A 24,382-nucleotide genomic window follows, 5' to 3' on the forward strand; every position below is an offset into this window, starting at 1 on the left:
TCAGGAAATTCTTTTAATTTGATGTTTAAGATATACTTTCTTTTTATTTATTTATTTTTTTTTTTTTGAGATGGAGTCTCGCTCTGTTGCCAGGCTGGAGTGCAGTAGTGCTGTCTCAGCTCACTGCAACCTCTGCCTCCTGGGTTCAAGCGATTCTCCCGCCTCAATCCCAAGTAGCTGGGATTACAGGCACGTGCCACCACGCCCAGCTAATTTTTGTATTTTTAGTAGAGATGAGGTTTCATCATGTTGGCCAGGCTGGTCTTGAACTCCTGACCTCATGATCCACCTACCTCGGCCTGCCAAAGTGCTGGGATTACAGGCGTGAGCCACCGCACCTGGCCTAAAATATACTTTCTAAACAGGTTGACACAGTGGTCAAAAAGAAACTATACTAGTGACGGAGCACATCTATTTTCATCTTTTAAGAGCATCTAATATATTTTTTCACTTGCTTTTATATTCCTAACTCTGAAGAGGTAGAAGATATGTATCATATTAGTCAATTAAAAAGAATGAGCTAGATATACATCATCCGACATGGTAAAGAGACTATTAAGAAGTCAACACATATAGGCTCTAGGTCAGATATGTCTTAGCAGCCAATATTGTATCAGACAAGCCACCATTTCACACACATCCATTTACACATTTAAAAATGAGAGCACAGTTAACATCATGCTGGCATGTTACCACAGTCCCGTATCTACCTTTCAGAGAATCAAACAGTATGACACACATAAAATTCCTTTGTAAATCAGCTCTATTAAGACTAAACTAACTTACTTCTAACTGGGAAAAAGAGCTTGCAGTATGGATATAAGAAACTAGGCAGGAAGGAAAGAGAGGTGGGGGTAGGATCTTGTAATGAAGAACCAACCCAGCTATGTTCAGCTTGCTATGCCACTTCTATGGACCACAGGAAAGTTTCATCATAAATAAGAGATAAATAAACAATTCAATTTTTTCCACTTTATAGCACAACTGAAAGCAAGACCAATACAGCCCTAACACAGGTTGACAACCACAATTGTTCCCCAACTGACATAACTTATAGAAATTAGGATCTAACTACTTCCTCTCTGTATATTCACTCCAAGGTGCAGTGAAATGGCCCCCTAGGAGAGGTGAGGAGCCCTGCCTAGGAAAGTGGTATTCTCTACTGTCTAAGTTACTACTCAAAACAGTACAGCTAGTTCAGACTATAACTACAGCACGACTTTACTACTGACACCAGCATTCAATCTACCACAAGTGCTACAAAGTATTTAAACCAGAGAGATAACATCATTATCATCATATTTTCAAAACCATCAGCACTTCCACTTTTTCCAATCAACCTAATTCAATAAAACAGAGTACCCATTTTTACACAGCTTCCACCTAGTAAACACAGATTTTATCACTACTCCATCTCTTTGGAGCAAATAAGGTACTACAGTACCACAGCCAAATCAGCTACAACAGTAGCCATACTGTTGTACGTATACATACACAGAGCAAACTCAACAGTCATTCCAAGACTCTTTATAAACAGCAATTAATTCATACACCCTGGTGATCAATGGAGAGTCACATCACAAGCAGACTGCCCTTATATTCATACAGCAGGGATTCCAAACCAAGGGGCAGGGCAGGAAGTACACTAGTCCCCCACTTATCCACAGAGGATATGTTTCAAGACCCCCCAGTGGATGCTTGAAACCACAGATAGAACTAAACTCTATATATACTATGTCTTTTCCTATACATATATACTTATTTGTTTAATCTGTAAATTGGGCAAAGTAAAAGATTAACAACAATAAAAAGAACAATTAAAATATAATGTAATAAAGTTATATGAATGTGGTCTCTCAAAACATCTTATTGTACTATAACCACCTATTTTCAGACCGTAGATGACCATGGATAACTGAAATTGTGGAAAGCAAAACTGTGGATAAGGGGGACTACTATATATGAAATACAGAATAGCCAAATTCATGAAGACAGAAAGTAGATTAGATACTGCCAGGGACTAGGGGAAGGGAAATGGGAAATTACTGCTTTGTAGGTACAGAGTTTCTGTTTGGAATGATAGAAAAGTTCTGGAAAAAGTAGTAATAAATGAACAACACTGTGAATGTAACTGTGCCACCAAATTGTACAGCTAAAATGGCAAATTTTATTTTATATGCATTTTAACACATTTTTAAGTTTTTTTTTTTTTTTTTTTTTTGAGACAGAATCTCGCTCTTACGCCCAGGCTGGAGTGCAGTGGCGCGATCTTGGCTGGCTCACTGCAACCTCCGCCTCCCGGGCTCACGCCATTCTCCTGCCTCAGCCTCTCGAGCAGCTGGGACTACAGGCGCCCGCCACCACGCCCGGCTAATTTTTTTTGTATTTTTAGTAGAGACGGGGTTTCACCGTGTTCGCCAGGATAGTCTTGATCTCCTGAGCTCGTGATCCGCCTGCCTCGGCCTCCCAAAGTGCTGGAATTACAGGCATGAGCCACCGCGCCCGGCCATTTTTAAGTTTTTATAAACCTATTATACATTACTAAAATTAAACAATAACCTTAATGATATATGCCATGTTCATAAGTTAGAAGACTATTAATACGTTAATTTGTATGTCATAACACATATTAAAAATTGTACAATATGTACATTCTCAAACTCCATTATAAACCCAACAATACAGCATCATAATTTTTGCTTCAAGTTATATGTACTTGTTTTTAAAATAAGGAAAAATATAGTTTATAAAAATTAGAGTAAATTATGTATTTACTAGTTTTGATGTTGATTTCCTCCTGCAGATGGCACTTGCCATCTGCTGCCATTTCCCTTGAAATTGATTCCTTTAGAACTGCTTGCAATGGTGGTTGGCTGGTGAAAAATTCCCAGTTTTGGTTTATCTGAACATGTATTTATTTTACCTTCACTTCTAGCTGAACACAGAATTCTTACTTGATAGCTTTTTGCCTTTCAGGTCAATATACCATATTCATGGCTAGAGGTCGCCATTGTTTCTGGTAAGTTATTTCTGGCTACTTTCAAGAAATTCTCTGGCATTGAGCAATTTGACCACTTATGTGCTTACATCTGTTTTCTGTGTGTGTTTATCCTGCTCGAAGTTTGCTGAGCTTCCTGGATACGTAAATTGACACTTTCCACCAAAGTTGGGGGGGGGTTTTCAGCCATTATTTATTCCCCATTTGAGACTCCATTTAGATACATGTTCAAGCACTGTATTACTCCAAAGGTCTCTCAAACTCTGCTTATTTTTCTCCATTCTTTCTCTTCAGATAGATGACTTTTATTAATCTATCTTTAACTGATTCTTTTGCCATCTCCAAACAACTGTTTCGCTTATTTAATTTCATTTCATGGGCCAAGCACAGTGGCTCATGCCTGTAATCAAAGTACTTTGGGAGGCTGACATAGGCAGATCACCTGAGGTCGGGAGTTCGAGACCAGCCTGGCCAACATGGTGAGACCCCGTCTCTACTCTACTAAAAATACAAAAATTAGCCAGGCGTGGTGGCACACGTCTGTAATCCCAGCTACCCGGGAGGCTGAGGCAGGAGAATCGCCTGAACCCAGGAGGCGGAGGTTGCAGTGAGCCGAGATCGTACCACTGTACTCCAGCCTGGGCGACGGAGCAAGACTCCGTAGCAAAATAAAATAAAATTAAATTAAATTAAATTTTAAAATTTCATTCCATTTACTGATCTCAACCCTAAAATTCTCTTTTGCTTCTTCTTTATAGTATCTGTTTTTCTGTTTTGATCTCCTATCTATTCACTCAACAAGACTTCATTGCTTTTTATTTGCATTATTTTTTATTGCTGTACTGTAAATTTTATTATGTTTTTTCCCAACTATTTTTGAACCATGGTTGGTTGAATCTGCAAATGCAGAAACATGGAAACAGAGGGGTGACTGTATTTTTCTTTAATCCTTTGAACATAGGATTCCTTAAGTTATTCTGACTATATTTAGGGCTACTTTAAAGTCTGCCTGCTAAATTCAATATCTAGCTATACTCAGGGTTAATTTCTATTGAATGACTTTCTTTACCTGAAAATGAGTCATACTTCCACTTTATTTGCACATCTAATAATTTTTTGGTTGAAAATGCATATTATAAATAGCAAGTTACAGCAACCAGATTTTGTTGCAATCTTTCAAAGGACCATTTGGTTTTCATGTTGTATGATTTGAATGGGCTTATACGGATTCAAACTGCAAACTTCAGTAAGTCCTCACTTAATATCGTCGATAGGTCTTGGAAACAGCAACTTGAAGCAAAACAACAAACAGCAAGGTCCTTGAATACTGTCATTTCCTTTAACTTAGTTTTGTTATAAAACTGATGAGGAAAAAAATGTTCTGTTATACATTGTTTCCTTTAAAGTCAGATTCCAAGAACCTATCAATAACGTTAAGTGAGGACTTACTGGGTGTCTCCCTTGTGGTAAGCAACAATGATTTTGCTTAGTTCTTTCACCTTCCAGCTGCTTCCTCCTTCTAATCTGATGCCCAGGGCATCCCCTCTGCACTGGGTAGTCTGGTGGTCAGTGAAGGAACTGGGCAGAGATTATACTCAGATGTGTAGCCTACATCCTCTGATGTTATCTTGCTTTCAGTGTTTGTTCCCTAAATTTTAACTCTTCTGTCAACAATATGTTCTGTGCTCTGACACCTCAAGCCAGCTGTTGGCCACGCGAATTGCCTGCAAGTTGAGAAATGTACTGTCAAAAAAAGAAGCAATCACAAACCCCACATGGTTCAATTCTTTCAGGAGCAGATTCCGCTCTTGTTTCTACCTGTTTTGACACTGGGTCCTCTGCAGTCTCCCCTATGCATGTATAGTTTCGTGATTAGCCATGATTTGGATAGAGTTTACATTCAGATTTTGGATCTTACTTATTGCTTCCATGATTTCCCTGAGTAAATTTCCAACTGTTAGGCTACCCGTAACTTCTTTCCTATGCCACTGAACGATAGGAGGCGAAAATATAAGCAAGAAAGCCACAAACATACAATTACACATTGCAGTTGGAGGCTCTCATCTGGTTTCTGCCTTCTTTGGTTACTTTCCATTGCTTTTAAAACAGTTAAAGTTTTTCTTTCAATATTTTGTCCAGATTTTATAACTGTTACCAGAAAGATGGTTCACTCAACCACTTCACTAGCATCCTTCAAAGAAGAATCTCAAAATTCTAATTAATGAAAAATTTCTCACACCCTTGATTTTTACTCCTTCCTATTCCTTCCACCAACTTAAAATCTTTACCTCATCAGACAAGAATTTAAAGTACTCCCACTTCCATTTCGAGTCTTTTTTTTTTTTTTAATCTCACATAGTACACTGAGTAATCTTTTGTCTGGCATATTACTTGTATCATTATAAAGAATGTTTTTGGCCGAGTGTGGTGGCTCATGCCTGTAATCCCAGCACTTTGGGAGGCTGAGGCAGGTGGGTCACTTGAGGCCAGGAATTCAAGACTAGCCTGGTCAACATGGTGAAACTCCGTCTATAATGAAAATACAAAAATTAGCTGGGTGTGGTGGCGGGCGCCCATAATCCCAGCTACTCGGAGGCTGACGCACGAGAACCACTTGAATCCAGGAGGCAGAGGTTGCAGTGAGCCAAGACATCACACCACTGCACTGCAGCCTGGGCGACACAGTGAGACTTTCTGTCTCAAAAAAAAACAAACAAAACAAAACAAAACAAAAAAAAAACAGTCTGTGAATATCAGGAAACATGTCATCAGAAACTTAGTTGTAAGTTTCAACTCCACCACTACCCATAAAACCATAAGGAAATCACAATCTCTGTGATCTTGATTTCCACCATCTGTAGACAAAAATGTCATCTTCCTCATTAGTCAAACTTAGGACGAAAATATGACAACTAATATTAACAAGTGTAGACAAGAAGTGGTCAGAGATATTACAGCGCTTGTGACATGAGAATAGGTGGACAGTTAAAACCATTATCTTAACAAAAAAAAAAAAACAAATTGAACGGATTGGATAGCTCAGATAAGGAGTTCGTTCATGATTCAAAAAGCATTTACTTAGTTCCAACCATGTATCAAGCATTGTACAAGACAAGCTTTTCCACTGGGAAGTAACAATTTTGGGGTGCTAAGGACATGGCGATTGAGATAGTGGTAAAACAGGTCACCAAGAAAAATGTGGTATTTCTGAGTCATCAACTTGGTGATAATCTACATAATGAACAGGAGACCTATTCCTCAAAATGATGTGTAATGAAAAAGAGCTAAGAGCAAAGCTTCAACCCAATTTATACATAAGTGGTATATAAAAGAAGAAAGCAATAACAAAGAAAACAAACATTTAGCCAGAGAGAAGAGAAAAACCATTAAGGTTTATTACAGAAGACAAAGGAGAAGTGAATGTTAAGAAGCAGCAAAAAAACAAACGCTAAAAAAGACAGCAAAGGATGAAAAGTGAAAAGACAAAGATTTAGCCATTTGGAACTCAGTTTTATCTTCGAAATAATAGCATGTTTACAGCCAGATCCATCCAGCTAATGTTTATCTACCTGGTTAAGTAAGAAATGTGTTTACTTACACTTAAGAAAGCAGAACACCAGTAGAAATAATAGCAAACTTCAGAAAGTAGTTGAATAAGAGCTGAGAAATTGGAGACACCTAGAATGGACTATAAATCAAACAACCTTGGAGATAATGGGAAGGAAGTAACGTACTTTTCAAGATTAAGTCTGATAAGGCAGAGAACCCAGCATGAAGCATAAGAGGAAGAAAAATGGTAGAAGAAAGAAGGGCTAAGATTAAAAACAGAGATAATAAGTTTTTGAAATGAAAACACTTTATTCTTTAAGACGGACTGACGAAAAAAGGGTACAAAATATGCAATGAAAAAGGAGTAAGAGAATTAGGGATCAGACTGGTCATTTGAGCACAGTAGAATGGTTCCAAATAACGTGCGAAATGAAACAGATCAAAAAGATAAAAATTACCAGGAAGGAACTTGGATAAACTAGGAAGGGAAAATGTGAATTTGTACTAGAAACCTCTCAAGACAGGAAACTGATGAAACTCTAGCAATGCTAGGCAGCCCATGAAGAGGAAACAAAAGCAGAAGAAATGAACAGTTGTAATTACATAAAATAACAGATTAGAAATTGTGTGAAGACAGTTAAAGAGAGTTTGGAAATCTCAAGTATTCAAAATAATAAAGTCAAGACGTCTATGTATGTGGCTTAATCTGGATTAAGTTTTTCATTAAAGAAGTGAATACTGAAAAAAAGCTTTTAAGAAATATTCTCTGCAATGATGTGGTTACTGCAATAACTTCACATTGGAAGAAAAAGGGGTATTACTGTTCAATGGTTTGCAGACATTTGTGCAAAAACAGTATTGACAATTAGAATGATCCAAGTCCAGTTGAGCCTTTCTGAGTAAGATTAGTAATCAACAATCCATCTAATGAAGAACAATTTAATTGTTCTATTCATATAACCAGAACCAGTACCTCCAAGGTGTATTATGGATCAGCAGAGCAGCAAAGCTGGACATGCCCTGAGAAGCTGTGCTACCTGTTATATATGGAAGGCTCTATAGACTCTAGTGACAAATTAGTAGCTTAAAGGTACTTACCTTGAAGAGAAAAAAAAAAAAATCTCTATTGACATTACAATCCTATTTAAAATATAAATACTTAAAGAAAATTAATGTATACTCAATTATTATGATAGTAAGCACACAGAACAAGAGAAGGGAAGAGGAAAGAATACGATATAAAAGCTATTTTGCATTAATTCAGCCATAGATAGGTCACCAAAATCCTCTTAATTACCACATTTGATATAAACCATTGGAGGTAGCTCTCAATTATGTCTTTTCCTTACTTTCAAGAGTATTGAAAATTTAACAACATCATGAGTAAGCTTTTCATTTCCTTTTCCACTGCTAAATTTCCATGGAAACTATAACATAAACTATAAGAACATCAATATATAGAACAATATTACCCATCTGGCCAGGCACGGTGGCTCATGCCTGTAATCCCAGCACTTTGGGAGGCCAAGCAGGTGGATACCTGAGGCCAGGAGTTAGAGACCAGCCTGTCCAACGTGGTGAGACCCCATCTCTACTAAAAATACAAAAATTAGCTGGACATGGTGGCGTGCGCCTATAATCCCAGCTACTCAGGAGACTGAGGCAGGAGGATTACCTGAACCCCAGAGGCAGAGGTTGCAGTGAGCCAAGATCATGCCACTGCACTCCAGCCTGGGTGACAGAGACTCCTTCTCAAAAAAAAAACAAAACAATATTACCCATCTAATAGGCACTCAAGTGACTGTTAGCCAATGAACACCATGATTTTAAATCGACTAACAAGAATATCAGTGATCTTAGCACTATGAAATCTCATCCAAATAGGCCTTTCGTTATTTTAAGTTGACAAAGAATACTGTCAGATAACACGAAAGGTAAGAATAGTCAATTCCCCTAATAAAACCACATCTAGCGTATTTATATTACAACCACAACCTCACACAGAAAGCTAATGCTTTAAAGATGAGTGACATTCCATTGTTACACACCATTTCTCCAGAAACTAAATTAGACATTATAGGCCAAAGTATCATGAAATATACCTTCAACTGACCACATAACGTCACATAACGATAAAAAAAAAAATAAGGAACTAAACTGGTACCTTAAAAATTAAAGACACTGGCCGGGCACAGTGGCTCATGCCTGTAATCTCAGCACTCTGGGAGGCAGAGGCGGGTGGATCACCTGAGGTCAGGAGTTCCAAGATCAGCCTGACAAACATGGTGAAACCCCATCTCTTCTAAAAAATACAAAAATTAGCCAGGTTTGGTGGCACATGCCTATAATCGCAGCTACTCAAGAGGCTAAGGCACGAGAATCGCTTGAACCTGGGGGGCAGAGGTTGCAGTGAGCCAAGACTGTGCCACTGAATTCCACCCTGCGCAACAGAGCAAGACTCCATTTCAAAAAAAACAAAAAAAAATTAAAGACATTTACTTAATAGAGGAAAAACTTACATATTCCATACATAAGTTTACAAAGAAATCAAAATATCATTGCTTAAAAATAAACTGTACGATTAAAATCAGTGAGATTATCAAAATCTATTCCTTCTTCACAAGAAAGATAAGCACCTGATAATCCTTAGTCTAAAAAGCAATGGTTTCTTAAGCTATGAAATGAAATATGCAGTAATTGTCATAATAAACTAAAGTATTGATAAGGTTTGGCTGTGTCCAAACCCAAATCTCATCTTGAACTGCAGTTCTCACAATCCCCACGTGCTGTGGTGGGACCCAGTGCAAGGTAATTGAATCACGGGGATGATGACCTCCATGCTGTTCTCGTAATAGTGACTGAGTTCACACAAGATCTGATGGTTTTATAAGGGGCTTTTCCCCCCATTCACTCTGCAACTTCTCCTTGCTGTCACCATGTGTTTGCTTCCCCTTCTGCCATGATTATAAGATTCCTGAGGCCTCCCCAGCCCTGAGGAACTGTGAGTCAATTAAACCTCTTTCCTTTATAAATTACCCAGTCTTGGGTATATGTCTTTATTAGCAGCATGAGAACAGACTAAAAACACCTATTAAAGATGGCCCCTCCCTTCTTCAATCCAAGAAAAACTACATAAATTCACAAGACTAATATCAATAAACATATCACGCACAGCTAATATTTTCACAGTAACACATGGGATCAAAACATAGGTTTTGCTTAAAACAATTAGCTGAGGAACTGAAGCACAAATACAAGGATAATTGCCTCCTTTGGGCTTTGACTGTCAAACACAGAAAATGCCAATGCTTTTTTGTAGTCCTATGACAATTAAAACTTTGTCATAGACCTAGGCTATCAATGAGTATTTATTTAAAAACAAATCTGCAATATAACACCAAAAGAACAAGCAACAAAAGGAAAAACAGATCAGTTGAACTTCAGAATTAAAACTTTTCTGCTTCAAAGGACACCATCATAAAAAGTAAAGAGATAATCCATAGGAGAAAATATTTGCAAATCATATATGTGATGAAGGACTAGTTTCCAGAAGATATAAAGAATGTTTACAATATTCAACATTAAAAAGATAATCCATTATTTTTAAATGGGCAAAGGAGTTGAAAAGATATTTCTCCAAAGAAGATACACGGTCAATAAGCATGTGAAATGATGCTTATCATTAGTCATTATCAAAATCAAAATCAAAATCACAATGAGATACAACTTCATACCTACTAGAATGGCTGAAATACAAAAGACTGACAATAAGTGTTTATGAGGATGTGAAGAAATTACAATCCTCATACATTGTTGGTGGCCCTGTAAAATGGTACAGCCATTTTGACAGTTCCTCAAAGAGTTACACACAGTTACTATATTTTCAAGCAATGCCACCCCATCCAAATATACTCAAAAACATATCTATACAAAACTTATATAAGAATGTTCATAGGAAAACATTCCTAATAGTCAAAAAAAGAAGTGGCTATAACTCATTAACTGATGAATACATAAATGATATACAAAGAAATACTCAGCCACAAAAATGAAACACTGATACATGCAACAACATGAGTGAAGCTTTAAAATATCATGCTAAGTGAAATAAGCCAGACACAAAGGACACACATTGTATGATTCTATTTTTATAAAATGCCCAGAATAGGCAAATCTATATAAACAAAGCATATTAGTGGTTGCCTAGGGCTGGATGATAAAGGGTATCGAGAAGAAGGATGATGAAAGTAACCTAAGATTACACAGTACTGGTGGTTGCACAACTTGGTGAATAAATTAAAATATCACTGAATTGTACACTTAGAGATGAAATTTCCTGGTATGTAAATTTCATCTCAATAAAACTGTCACTAAAATTAATAAATTTGCTAAGATGAAATATACATGATAAGCACACAATGCAAAGACGACTGCTTCCCTCTAACTGAAATATATGCATCAATAGGGGAAAAAATGACAATAAGTTACTCTTTTCTGCTTAATACATCTCCAGAAATCAGTTACCACCTTCTAAAGTAGTAAAAATCTGTTTAAGAGATCTCTGTGGCATCATTTGTTCCTAAAAGTAGTTATATTTATTACAAATGTACAGTAAACAGAACAGTGTAACTGTTGAACATTTTGGCATCTACTGTGGTTACTATAAAATTTAAGAAAAATAATTTGGTCAAATATTTGCTGTTTCAAACACATTAAAAAGTATAATAAAAGAAGCCAATGCTTATCACTAAATATTTTCTCCTTAATCTGTTACTGACTATATTAAAAACAACAACCAAAAGCCTATATTATGACACATCATTATGCAATGTCTCAGCACTTCTTTCTCATTTTGAAGCATATTTAATAACTTTAAAATCTATTATGATTAACAAAAGCATTTTGTATCTATATAATCATAATACACAAGTATAAAATACTACGTAATTGAAGTAAAATACATTCTGAGATTGACTCACCTACCTTTACTCAAAAATGAAAAAGTCAAAGCTTTATCTATGAAATCATAAGTTTATGAAATTCTTAACTATAGACACCTACATAATTTTTCGTATTTTAGTCTTGGAACAAAGAATAATCTAGATAGGAAATGCATACATGCTGACCACAGTATTTGGCTCATGTTGGCATGCTGCAGCAAATAGGACCTAAATACAAGGAGGAGTCAAGTAATGGATGGCTAAAGAAGAAATCTGTATTAGTGTTTTCACACACAAGAAATAATACAAAATCTCAAGTAGGGGAAATCCTGTTTTATTCATAAAGTATTAGCATTCCTGCTCACTAAAACAATTTCTTTCCTTGAACTCTTAATATTAAGGCTGTACACTTGAAAGAATTTCTGGACACAACATAAAGAGCAAGAGAGAAAATGATTGGAATAGGTTTAAGGAGACAAAAATTCTAGTAACCAAGTAAAATTTAAAATATTAATTATAACTGTAATTTATACTCACTATTATAAATGTCATTCATGTAGCATATGTGTAAACTTAAGTTACATACAAAATATTTAACATGGAGAATATTTACTTACCAAATATTTAGACAGCCTTTTCAAAATCCTGCTGGTGGTTGAGATTCCCTATATAATAAAATTTTTTTTAAAAAAAGAAGATGAAACCATTTTCAACTTCAGAGTTATACCTACTCTGTAACGTCTACCCAAGGATTCCATTTAATGAGGGTAATCTGCTTCAGTAAAACAGTTTAAAACCCCAACCATACGCTAAAACTTCGGCATATTACACATATGAAATAATTTTTTCATAGCCTTACAATTTAAATGTTATAGGTAATATATAGAGATGCTAATGAATTATAAAGACACTGGCAGAATTTACTAGACCATGTAAAGAATGAGCTCTATCAAAACTTAGACAAAAAATTATAGATCAAGACAACAGCATACTAACAATGTCTTAGGGAAGCATTCATGCATTCAGTTCTTCCTGACAATCAACATATAATGTAACACATTCTGGTATCTAGTTACCATCTTTTAAGTGGCACCTAGACAATCTAACTATAGAGTCTACTGAGTTAAAACAGAGCCAATGAAGTGGGAATATATTTCACACAGTATTCATTCTATGTTTATCAAAAAATTAACATGAGGAAGCATTTTAAAATCCATCCTATGTTGGTACTTTAAAATAAAAATATTTTATGCATAACAAAAAGAAATGTATAATGGGCAAATCAATTTTACTATTTACAAAAGCTAGCTGTTAATAATTTTATAATAAGCTTATAGTACAAATCCTTTCCATCAAGTCTCAAGTCCAATTTATTTCAAAAATCTAGAATAAAAAGCACTAAATAATATTTATGAAGCTCTTCTTGTCTGCCAGGCAATTTACTTTGTATTTCAAAAAGCATATACATACATTTTTTAATCACCTCATGCCTCACAGACATTAAGTCATCAGCTTAAATACAGTAGCTGCATTTGATGATAAAACTCAGTATTTTTAAACTGTCAGTATGACTCCCCAAACACAAAATGTAACAAGACATAAAATGACATATTAAGTAAAACTGACTGCCCTCTCTAAAGTCAGGAATAAAGCTGTTTTTAAATTCCTCTTAAAGAATCTCCATAGTGAAAATCACCTATCATAACTAGCAGGAAATGTTGCCATACTAGAAATTATAGTATCACATATAAAAATAAAAATGTTTTCTCATGAGTAAGCCGTATCAATAGATTTTCTATGACTACTACTGTTAAAATCAAAATCAGTAAAATGAGTAACATCTATCCACAAGCCACAGAAAAGGTGGGGAAAAACTAAGGTATATTAGAGACCTATATATAAAATTTTAAATAATAAAGCTTATATAGTGACGAGATAAATACTGTCATGATATTTAGGCATAGATTTAATGCACAGCACAGAAAAAAAAAAAACTGAATTTCATTACAAACAAACTAAATTTCATTACAGTTACAGGGAGGGAGGGAGGGAGGAAGGAAGGAGGAAAGGAGGCAGGGAAGGGGGAGGGGGAAGGAGGGATGGGAGAGGGAGGGAAGGAGGAAGGGAAGGGAAGGGGAAGGGGAAGGGGAAGGGGAAGGGAGGGGAAGGGGAAGGGAAGGGAAGGGAAGGAGGGAGGGAAGGAAGGAAGGAGGGAAAGAGGGAAGGAGGGAAAGAAAGAAATGGCTGGCACAATGGCTCACACCTGTAATCCCAACATTTTGGGAGACCCAGGCAGGGGGATTGCTTGAGGCCAGGAGTCCAAGACGAGTGTGGGCAACATAGTGAGACTCTGTCTCTACAAAAAAATTTAAAAATTACCCAGGTGTGGTGGCACATATGTGCAGTCCCAGCTACTCAGAAGGCTGAAGCAGGAGGATTGCTTGAGCCCAAGAGTTCGAGGCTGCAATAAGCTATGATAAGGCCACTGCACTCCAGCCTGGGTGACAGAGCGAGACCCTGTCTCTTAAAAACAAAAAAACAAAAACAAAAAAAAGAACCAAGAATGGGCTGCCCTTGGGGAAAGAGGATCTAGGATCCAGTTGGTGCAGCTTATGGCTTGTCCCTGTGTGTACAGTTGTTAAATTATTCTTTTATTTTTATTTTTAAAAAGTTATCCTTTAAATAGATGATACAGGCATGGAGCTTAAAAGGAAACCTCAAAAGGCACAAAGGATTTGTCTCATTTTAAGTGAAAAAATACTGTATCAACATCAAGTAATTAAACATTTCTTTGTTTATCATTAAAAAAATTAATAAAATTAAATAAATTAAAAATGAAAACACAAGCTACAGTGTAGGAGAAAATATTAGCAATGCACATGTTCAACTAAAGACTCGCACCCAAAATATTCTTTAAAAACACTTCAACTGATCTAAAAAGACAAACAGATTTTTAAGATAGGCCAAAGACCGAACAAAACTTCAAAAAGACATACTATTACTCTCCAAAATGACTAACTTTTATCTAAAAAATAGACAATACCAAATGTAAGCAAAAATGTGTAGCAACTGACATTCTAAAATACTGCAGGTAAAAATGTATAATAATATAATATAAACAGTATGGAAAACTGTTTGGAAGTATCTACTAAAGCTGAAGATATAACCAAAGACTAAGTGATACTACTCCTGAGCATACACTCAAAGGAAATGTATACATTTATGCACAAAAAAAAATGTACAAGAATTATCACAGCAGCATTATTTGTAAGAACCCAAAATTGATATAATTTGAATGTCCATCAGCAGAAGGGAGAAATAAACTGTAAGTATATTCACACAAGGAAACCCTAAACCTCAGTGAAAATGAAATATGCTGTAAGCCAAATATCCATCTCAAAAACATATTGCTGTGGGCAAGAAGCCAGTTTAAAAAAACTTATAAATCATACAGTCTTACATACTATATGATTTATTTATAAAAATTCAAAAACAAGCCAAGCTAATCTCTAATTACAAAGTCAGAATATTAGTTACCTTTCATGTAAAGGAATATGACAGATACAGGGAACTTCTGAGGAGCTGACATCTTGATCTGGGTTGTGGTTACAAAAGTGTGTTCACTTTGTAAAGTTCATCAATATAAAAAGCTCATATATACTTTGTGTATGTAAATTATACTACAATTTTTAAGTTTTTCTAATCAAAGATGAAAAATTACCTCAATAAAATAACTTTAAGCCATCATACTAACAATATGTAATTTACTAATTAAAAAATCTGAAATTCCTAACAATGTATTTCAATTTATTTCCATTTATTATATAAAGGTAAATTAAGTATCTCTGGTCATTTTATATAAATATGTTTAAGAGTAGTTTTAATATAAATTTTACCAGCAAGGGATTCCTTATGATTTTCTACTAATAGTATAAAAAATTTTCCATAACATCTTACTAATGCCCGGCCTGGCAACATAGGGAGACCCCATCTCTATGAAAAATACATTTTTTTAATTAGCTGGGTGTGGTGATGTACACCTGTAGTCCCAGCTACTCAGGAGGCTGAGGTGGGAAGATAGCTTGAGCCCAGGAGGTGAAGGTTACAGTGAGCAGTGACCTGCACTGCACTCCAGACTGGGTGACAGAGCAAGACTATCTCAAAGAAAAAAAAAAACAAAAAAAAGTCTTGCTAATGCTTTCCTAGACAGACTCAAGTTAAATTTACAAATATGTAAATTTGCACACATTTTAAAAGCATTAATAGCTTACTAAGATGTTGATTTCAAAAGCAACCAGATAGCCAAGCCACGCATTCATAAAAACTTTAAAGCAAATTACTTCGTCCTATTGGTTAGAAAATCTTACATCTTTTAAAGCGATATCTTTTGAATCTTTTGAAGAAAAACCGGTATATATATTTTAAAAGATGAGGTCTTACTCTTTAGCCCAGGCTGGAGGGCAGTGGCATGATCATAGCTCACTACAGCCTCCAACTCCTGGGCTCAACCTGCCTCAGCCTCTGGAGTAGCTAGGACTACAGGTGTGCAACACCATGCCTGCCTATTTTTTTTTTCCATAGAAAAGAATTGCAGTATAATTTACATATACAAAGTACATATGAGCTTTTCATATTGATGAACTTTACAAAGTGAACACACTTTTGTAACCACAACCCAGATCAAGATGTCAGCTCCTCAGAAGCTTCCCTGTATCTGTCATATTCCTTTACATGAAAGGTAACTAATATTCTGACTTGGTAATTGGGTCTTGCTACATTGCCCAGGCTGCACAAAACTGACTTTTTAAATCAGTCTGACTCCACAACCTCCCCAAACATGAAACATGCTTCTTCCAATTCAGATATTTATCTTTCTAAATGGCATATTTTCACCAAGAACAACTTGAGACTTACAGTGATCATTATGGGCAACTTTTGATATGAACAAAATTGTTAATTTGAGAGGCACTCTAGAACAAAAAAGGAAAAGAACCCTCCCTTACGAGAAATTTGTTTTATCTTCCTAAAAGAGGAAGATTAACTTATTGAATATAAGGGATACCTCCCCAGGGGTCACATATCTCAGCAAAAAAAAGACAAATACTAGACAGACTAGGAATATAGTTAGGGTCCACTTTGAAGCCAAGAGCCAATAGTGACCAAATTAAGACAACAGATCCCATCCCAAATCTAAATAGCCCACAGAATCAGATAAAGATTTATTAGGAAAATTAACCAAACTTTATAACTTCCAGTAATATTGAAGATCTCAGAGAAGACTGCAAAGATATAAGCAAAACAATCTTCCCTTTAAACAAAAGATGCACAATGAATTCAGCAACTGTATGCTGTTCATTTAGCACTAAGTCTAATGAAGACTGTTCATGAATTCTAACCATGTAAATACTGGTATTTTTAAATCTAGCATATTTAGATAGTGTTCTTAAACTATTTTCCTAAGAGACTAATTCTTTTGTTTTCAATTTTAATTTTGGCGGTAGAAAAGCTGGAGCCAGCCTGGTAAAGGTTTTTAAAAAGCACAGACAACTAGTCAAGAATTCTAAGTAGTTATGTGAACATCAGATTTGAATGAACTAGGACAAAGCATTAGAAATCAATTCTCCAATTACCCATCACCTTCTTGATTTAGCCTAATAGTAATATTTCACAAATCAAACTAGTACAAATCAACAGTTTATCTCTACCTTATACAGAATTGAATCCTATTATCTTGTATCTTTCAAAGGTCTTTTTAAAACTTCATCCCATAACAATTTTCTTTTTTTTTTACACAGAGTCTTGCTGTTGCCAGACTGGAGTGCAATGGTGCAATTTTGGCTCACTGCAACCTCCACCTCCCAGGTTCAAGTGATTCTTCTGCCTCAGCCTCCCAGTAGTAGCTGGAACTACAGGTGCACGCCACCACGTCCAGCTAATTTTTGTATTTTTAGTAGAGATGGGGTTTCACCATGTTGGCCAGGATGGTCTCGATCTCCTGACCTCATGATCTGCCCGTTTTGGCCTCCCAAGTGCTGGTATTACAGGCGTGAGCCACCATGCCTGGTATGGTAGTAAACACCAGTAATCCCAGCTACTCAGGAGGCTGAAGAGGGAGAATCACTTGAACCCGGGAAGCAGAGGTTGCAGTGAGCAGAGATTGTGCCATTGCACTCCAGCCTGGTTGACAGAGCAAGACTGTCTCAATAGATATATATATTTTATATATATATATATATATATAATTAATAAATAGAGGCCAAGTGTGGTGGCTAATGCCTGTAATCCCAGTACTTGGGGAGGCCAAGGTGGGAGGATCACTTGAGGCTGGAGTTCAAGACCAGCCTGTGAACACAGCAAGACTTCATCTCCACAAAAAATAAAAAACTCAGCCAGGCATGATGGCACATGCTGTAGTCCCAGCTACTCAGAAAGGTGGGGCAGGAAGACCACTTGGGCCCAACAGTTTGAGGCTGCAGTGAGCTATGATCTTACCAGTGCACTCCAGCGTGGGCAACTGAGCGAGACACCATCTCTAAAGATAACAGTAATAATAAAAGAGTAATAAAAGACCAGGAACAAAGCAAAGATGTGTTTTTACCACTTCTATTCAGCCTTGTCCTGGAAAGCTCTAGCAAGTGCAATTAAGAAAAGAAATGAAATAAAAGGTATACAAATTTAAAATGAAATTTTGTAAAACTGCCTTTATTCAAAAGCATGTTGTCTACATAGAAAATCCAAAGGGTTTTATGATTATAATATGATTTTAACAAGTTGTGGAATATAAAATCATTATGTAAAAATCGATCATATTTTTATATATCAGCAATAAATTAGTACATCAAAAATTTTTAAAGCAGTAGCATTCACAATAACATCCAAAAAAGATATACTTCTACAAAATATTTGCGGGATCTGTATGCTGAAAACTATAAAGCACTGATGAAAATAAGCAAAGACCTAAAAAATGGAAAAATAACTATATTCACGGATTGGAAGGCTCAATATTGGTAAAATGTCAAGTCTCCTCAGATTGACGTGTACATTAAACATAATACCAATCAAAATCTCAAAGTATCTTTGTAGTTATCAACAAGCTGATTCTTAATTTATAAGAAAATGCAAAGGTACTATAATATCCAAAACAATTCAGAAAAAGAACAAAATTTGAGAACACTAATTTCAATAACTACTATAAAACTGTTACTATTTAAGACAACGATGTATTAGCAAGAGGACACACACAGAAATCAACACAACAGAATCATAAATCCAGCAAAATATACTTACAAATAAGGACAACTGATTTTTGACAAAGGTAAAACAAAGGTAAAAGGCAACTCACTGAAGGAAAAGATAGTCTCTCTTCAACAAATAGTGCTAGAACAAGTAAATATCCATATGTAAAAACAATGAACCTGAACTCTACCTCATAACTTATACAAACAAAAGGTATTGCCAGACAGATCACAGATCTAAATGTAAGACACAAAATAATAAAACATCTGGACGAAACAAAGAAAAAAATTCTGATTTTCAACTAGGCAAAAAGCTCCTAAGACAATTCATAAGAGAAAAACTTGACAGTAATCAAAATTAGAAACTTTTATTCTGTAAAAGAGATTGAAGAATATGAAAAGACAGATCACAGACTCAAAGAAAATACTTGCAAATCACATCGGACAAAGGACTGTACCCAGAATCAAGAAAGAACTCTCAAACTCAACAATAAGAAAGCAAATAACCTGATTTTCAAAGCCAGCGAACCATCTGAACAGATAACTTCACTATCTTCTGTCAGGTAAATCAGAGTGGTATACTCATGAAAAAAATTTGCCTGAAGACAAAATAGTATAGAAATGAGCAGAAAATATTACTGGGAGATAATTTTCTAAGAGACTCTCATGTTTCTGCACCTCTTAGGAGCAAGACACTCACTACCCTTTTGGTATGCACTATCCTTTTGAGGATACTTTTACAGCAACAGTGTTGGGAGACAAAGACAGTATCTTGCTCCAAAGCAAAGAAAGGCATTCTTACTTCCTAATATACACTACTATTCAGGTTCTGTAAGAAGTTGAAGATTCGGCATCTGTTATGCAATCCACAGTGTGTACAAGCATCATGTGGCCTTCCTCTTCACACTGCTATATGGGAACCAGGAGTTGGAAAACTGGTTGGGGGGGGGAGGGTAGGGAAGCAAGCTAATACTCTGGTCACTGCTACTGCTTGCTGCACTAATAAATTGTCCTTCAACTCCAACTCAGGAGTCTCATATCTTTAACCACCACCCATAAAACTACAACTGAGTAATTGCTAGCTTGCAAGTAGGGTAAAATGTCAGCTTCTTCACAGTTCTTGACAATGGGACTCCAGTTCCAAATAAAAGGGGTAGGTCAATATTAGAATAATATAAAAGTTCTAAGAAGGATCCAAATGCCATTTGGAAGAGTATTAGCAGTCATCAGACCTATCATCTCTTACCAGAGTGACATATTTCTATTTTTCTGTGTTTCCTTCCACCCTCATTGAACACGTATTGTAACAACTATATGCATTTGGAAATCTTATAAAGTCAAACAATGAAAATGTCTCAATCCAATTGCGGCATCATCTAAAAAGAATCCAGTAGAAGTATTTAAAAGAGGAGACATTAAATTTGGGGGGAAAAAATAGTAAACCCAAAAAAGCCCATAAATACTCAACCACTGCATATTTGACATTTGAATTTTTCATATATCATCCCAATATTTCCCAGTTTCGCTTCTTAACATTTTGCATTTTAGGGTATTCTTAAATATGATCAGGTCAATAAGCATCTACTGTGCTGAGTTACTTGTCCTTTTGATCTCTTCTTTTTCTGTGCCCACAATCTAGGAAATATGACACCTTTTCCAGTTTGGTTTATTTCTATAGGGCCAAAAGCAGAAAATTTTTTTTAATCTGCAAATTTAAATTGGTGACTCTGTATAACTTAATGTGAAGCAGAAAGGACAATAAATAACATGATATGAGAGTACTGAGTTAAAATTCTTTACTGATACTCTTTTTCATTTACATAGCTATAATATTTCAAAATGCATAAAATTTTTAATACATTTTCAAAGAGGGAGCAATGAAACAAACAAAAATTTTATTAGTGAAAATATTTTCCATAAATAACATCAAAATACAAACTTTTACTTTAAAAATATTTTTGTATTATAAAATATATATAAAATGTACCATTTTAACCATTTTTAAATGGACAATTCAGTAGCATTGAGTACATTCAGAATGTTGTACAACTATCACCACTATTCATTTCCAGAACTTTTCATCATTCCAAATAGAAACTCTATACTCATTAAGCAAACTCCCCATTCCTCCCTCACCCTAGGCCTTATATACTTGCCAGCTTTATATATTTGCCAGCTTTCAGTACCTAATTTAAGTAGAATCATACAATATTTTGTGTCTAGCTTATTTCACTTAGCACAATGTTTTCAAGGTTCATCTATGTTGTACCATGTACCAAAATTTCATTTGTTTTTATGGCTGAATAATAATTCTACTATATGTGTAAACACATTTGTCCGTTCATCTGTTCATAGACATTTGGCCTTTTTTTACCTCTTAGTATGAGTAATGCTGCTATCAACACTGCTGTATAAGTTATCCAGTTTGTGTCCGTTCTTTCAATTCTTTTGGAGATATGCCTAAGAGCGAAATTGCTGATGATACAATCATTCTACATCAAACTTTTTGAGGAACTAATAAACTGTCTTTCATAGCAGCTGTACCATTTTACATTCCCACCAGCAATGCATGCATGGTTCCAATTTTCTCCACATCCTTCCCAATCCTTGCTATTTTCTGTGTCTTTGCTAATAGCCAAATTGTATCTAAATGTGGTTTTGATTTGCATTTCTCTAATGACTAATGGTGCAGAGACTCTTCATATGTGTTTATTGGCCATTTTATATCTTCTTTGGAGAAATATCTGTTCAAGTCCTTTACCAATTTTTGAATTAGGTTTTTGTTTTGTTGTTGGGCACAGTACTTTTCTAAGGTTACAAAAAAATTAAAGGCAATCTTGCTTTAATGAAATTAACTGTTATTCTCAGATTAAAGAACTAAAATAGGCTTAAAAGCAGTAATCTAATAATCAAGGATGTCGTAGATCTGATTACACAGCTATTAAATAAAGCAGAATATGATGACAGTGAATGTCCTTCCAAGCAAGCTACTTTGGAAGACAGTTACACATAAGCTGAGCTTTCATCCATGGAGATGAACCTCTTAAGAGATGCAAATGACAAATATTTTATATTTACTGATTTTATCATAGACTATACTGAGTAGTGAAACATATCTTTTAAAACAAGTCTTACAAAGGTAATAAAACCATTAAGACATCTAGTCAAAAAAAGTAAAAACAAGGTAAGCAGGTATCTTGATGTTTTCTCAAGTGTCTCAAAGATACCTATTTTTAAGCCTTCAGGGTAGAGAGAGCAATCCAAGGGCAAATGAAAATGTATGTATAACATTTGCTTGTTACATCTCTTTGGTCTCGCCTGTCCTAAAATAGTCTCTCTATCACACACACACATCTTTTTCTTAAGACAATGATGTGTGAGGACTCATAGCCAGTTTTCTTATAGAACGTCCCACGTCCTAGATTTGTCTGACTGCTTCCCAGAATGTATTCTGACTTACTCCACAACTTTCTGTATTTCTGGGAAACAAGATCAAGTCTAGAAACCTGACTGGATTCTAGATAAACATCAGGCAAGAATACACCCAAGGTTACATCATTCCGTATTACATCATAACAAAAGGAACATGGTATCAGGCTGTCCCATTATAAGTGTGACCACTTAGTTCAAGTGGCAATCTACAGATCTGTTGCAAAGGTACATTTTCCCTTGGTAGTTGTACAAGGTTTAGAGAATAATTGGGCACCATTGCATACATATCATGCATGTTCACAGCACTCTTACACCTAAAGGTTTTGGCATCCATTGATGCTATTGGCACAGATTGTTTTCTTCAGAGTTTACCAGTTCTAACACTGCTATAACAATTCTCTAAGGAGGGCCTTCCTTTTCTCTTTCTTTTCTTCTTATCTCTCTGGACTCATGGATTTTTTTTTTCAATAGAAGGTTTTATAATTATAGGTATACCTCACTGTACTGCATTTCATTTTACTGGACTTCAAAGATATTGTAGATTTTACATTACAAATAATGGTTTGTACAACCCTGCATTGGGCAAGTCTATATGGTGCAATTTTTCAAATAGCATGTGCTCACTTTGTGTCTCAGTATCACATTTTAGTAAATCTCAAAATATTTCAAACTTTATCATTATTACTGTATCTGTTATGGTGATCTGTGATTTTTGATGTTACTATTGTAACTGCTTTGGGCCACCACAAATCACAAAGATAGAAGATGGCAAGCTTAATTGATAAATGTTGCGTGTGTTCTGACTGCTCCAACCACCAGCCAATCCCTCTCTCTCTCTCCTTCTCCTCAGACCTCCCTATTCCCTAAGACAAACCAACACTAAAATTTGTCCAATTAATAACCCTACAGTGGCCTCTAAGTGTTGGAGTGAAGAGTCACACATTACTCACTTTAAATCAAAAGTTGGAAATAATTAAGCTTAGTGAGGAAGGAATGATGAAGGCCAAGATAGGCCGAAAGCTATGATCCTTGCGCCAGTTAACCAAGTTAAAAAAGGAAAAGAAAAGTTCTTGAAAGAAATTAAATGTGCTACTCCAGTGAACACATGAATAATAAGAACAAGAAAGAACCCTACTGCTGATATGCAGAAAGGTTTGGTGTTCTGGATAGAAAATCAAACCAGCCACAATATTCCCTTGAGCCAAAGCCTAATTCACTGCAAAGTCCTCTCTTCAATTCTATGAAGGCTGAGAGAGGTGAGGAAGCTACAGAAGAAAAGTTTGAAGCTAGGAGAGGTTATTTCATGAGGTTTAAGGAGAGAAGCTGTCTCCATAAAAGTGCAATATGAAGCAGCAAGTGCTGATGGAGAAGTTACAGCAAGTTATCTAGAAGATCTAACTAAGATCACTGATGAAGGTGGCTACACTAAACAACAGATTTTCAATGTAGATGAAATAACTCTCTATTGGAAGAAGAAGCCATGTAGTACTTTCCTAGCTAGAAAGGATAAGTCAACGTATGGCTTCCAAACTTCAAAGGATAGGCTGACTCAACATGTTAGGAGTCAATGCTACTGGTGACTTCCAAGGGGAACAATGATCACTTGTCATTCCAAAAATTGTAAGGTCCTTAAGAAATAAGCTAAATCTACTCTGGCTTGTGCAGAACAGAGCCTTGATGAAAGCGCATCTATTTTACACCATGGTTTGCTGAATATTTTAAGTCCACTGTTGAGACTGTTGCTCAGAATAAATGATTCCTTTCAAAATACTACTCATTGCTCATTGATGATGCACCTGGTCACCCAAGAGCTCTGATGAAGATATACCAGAAGACTCATGTTGTTTTCATGCCTGCTAACACAACATCCATTCAGCAGGCCATGGATTGAGGAGTCCCTTTGACTTTCAAGTCTTAATATTTAAGATATTTCATATCCCTGTCAATAGATAGGGATTCCTCTGATAGATGTGGGCAAAGTAAATTGAAAGCCTTCTGGGAAGGATTCATCAATCTGGACGCCTTCAAGAACATTCATTATTCATGAGTGGAGATCAAAACATCAGCATTAACAGAAGTCTGGAAGAAGTTGATTCCAACCCTCATGGATGACTTTGAGGAGCTCAAGACTTCAGCAGAAGAAATCACTGCAGATATGACAGAAATAGCAAGAAAACTAGAAGCAGAGCCTGACAACATGACTGAGTTGCTGAAATCTCAAGATAAAA

General features: G+C 35.8%; 1 protein-coding gene across 6 annotated transcripts in view; it reads right to left on the minus strand.

The window, feature by feature from the left end:
* The window catches only part of FBXW7 (F-box and WD repeat domain containing 7), a 210,423-nt gene that overhangs the window by 133,390 nt on the left and 52,651 nt on the right, over window positions 1-24,382 (minus strand). For 2 of the 6 annotated variants that reach the window (XM_015450920.3, XM_074040624.1), the window contains exon 2: window positions 12,105-12,152. The exons of the other annotated variants lie outside the window; for them this stretch is intronic. The gene's annotated coding sequence lies outside the window, so the exon portion shown is untranslated. The remainder of the gene's footprint in view (window positions 1-12,104; window positions 12,153-24,382) is intronic. 6 annotated transcript variants of the gene reach the window in all.

This window comes from Macaca fascicularis, chromosome 5 (genome assembly GCF_037993035.2).
Source record: "Macaca fascicularis isolate 582-1 chromosome 5, T2T-MFA8v1.1".
In the NCBI taxonomy this organism is placed as follows: Eukaryota; Metazoa; Chordata; class Mammalia; order Primates; family Cercopithecidae; genus Macaca; species Macaca fascicularis.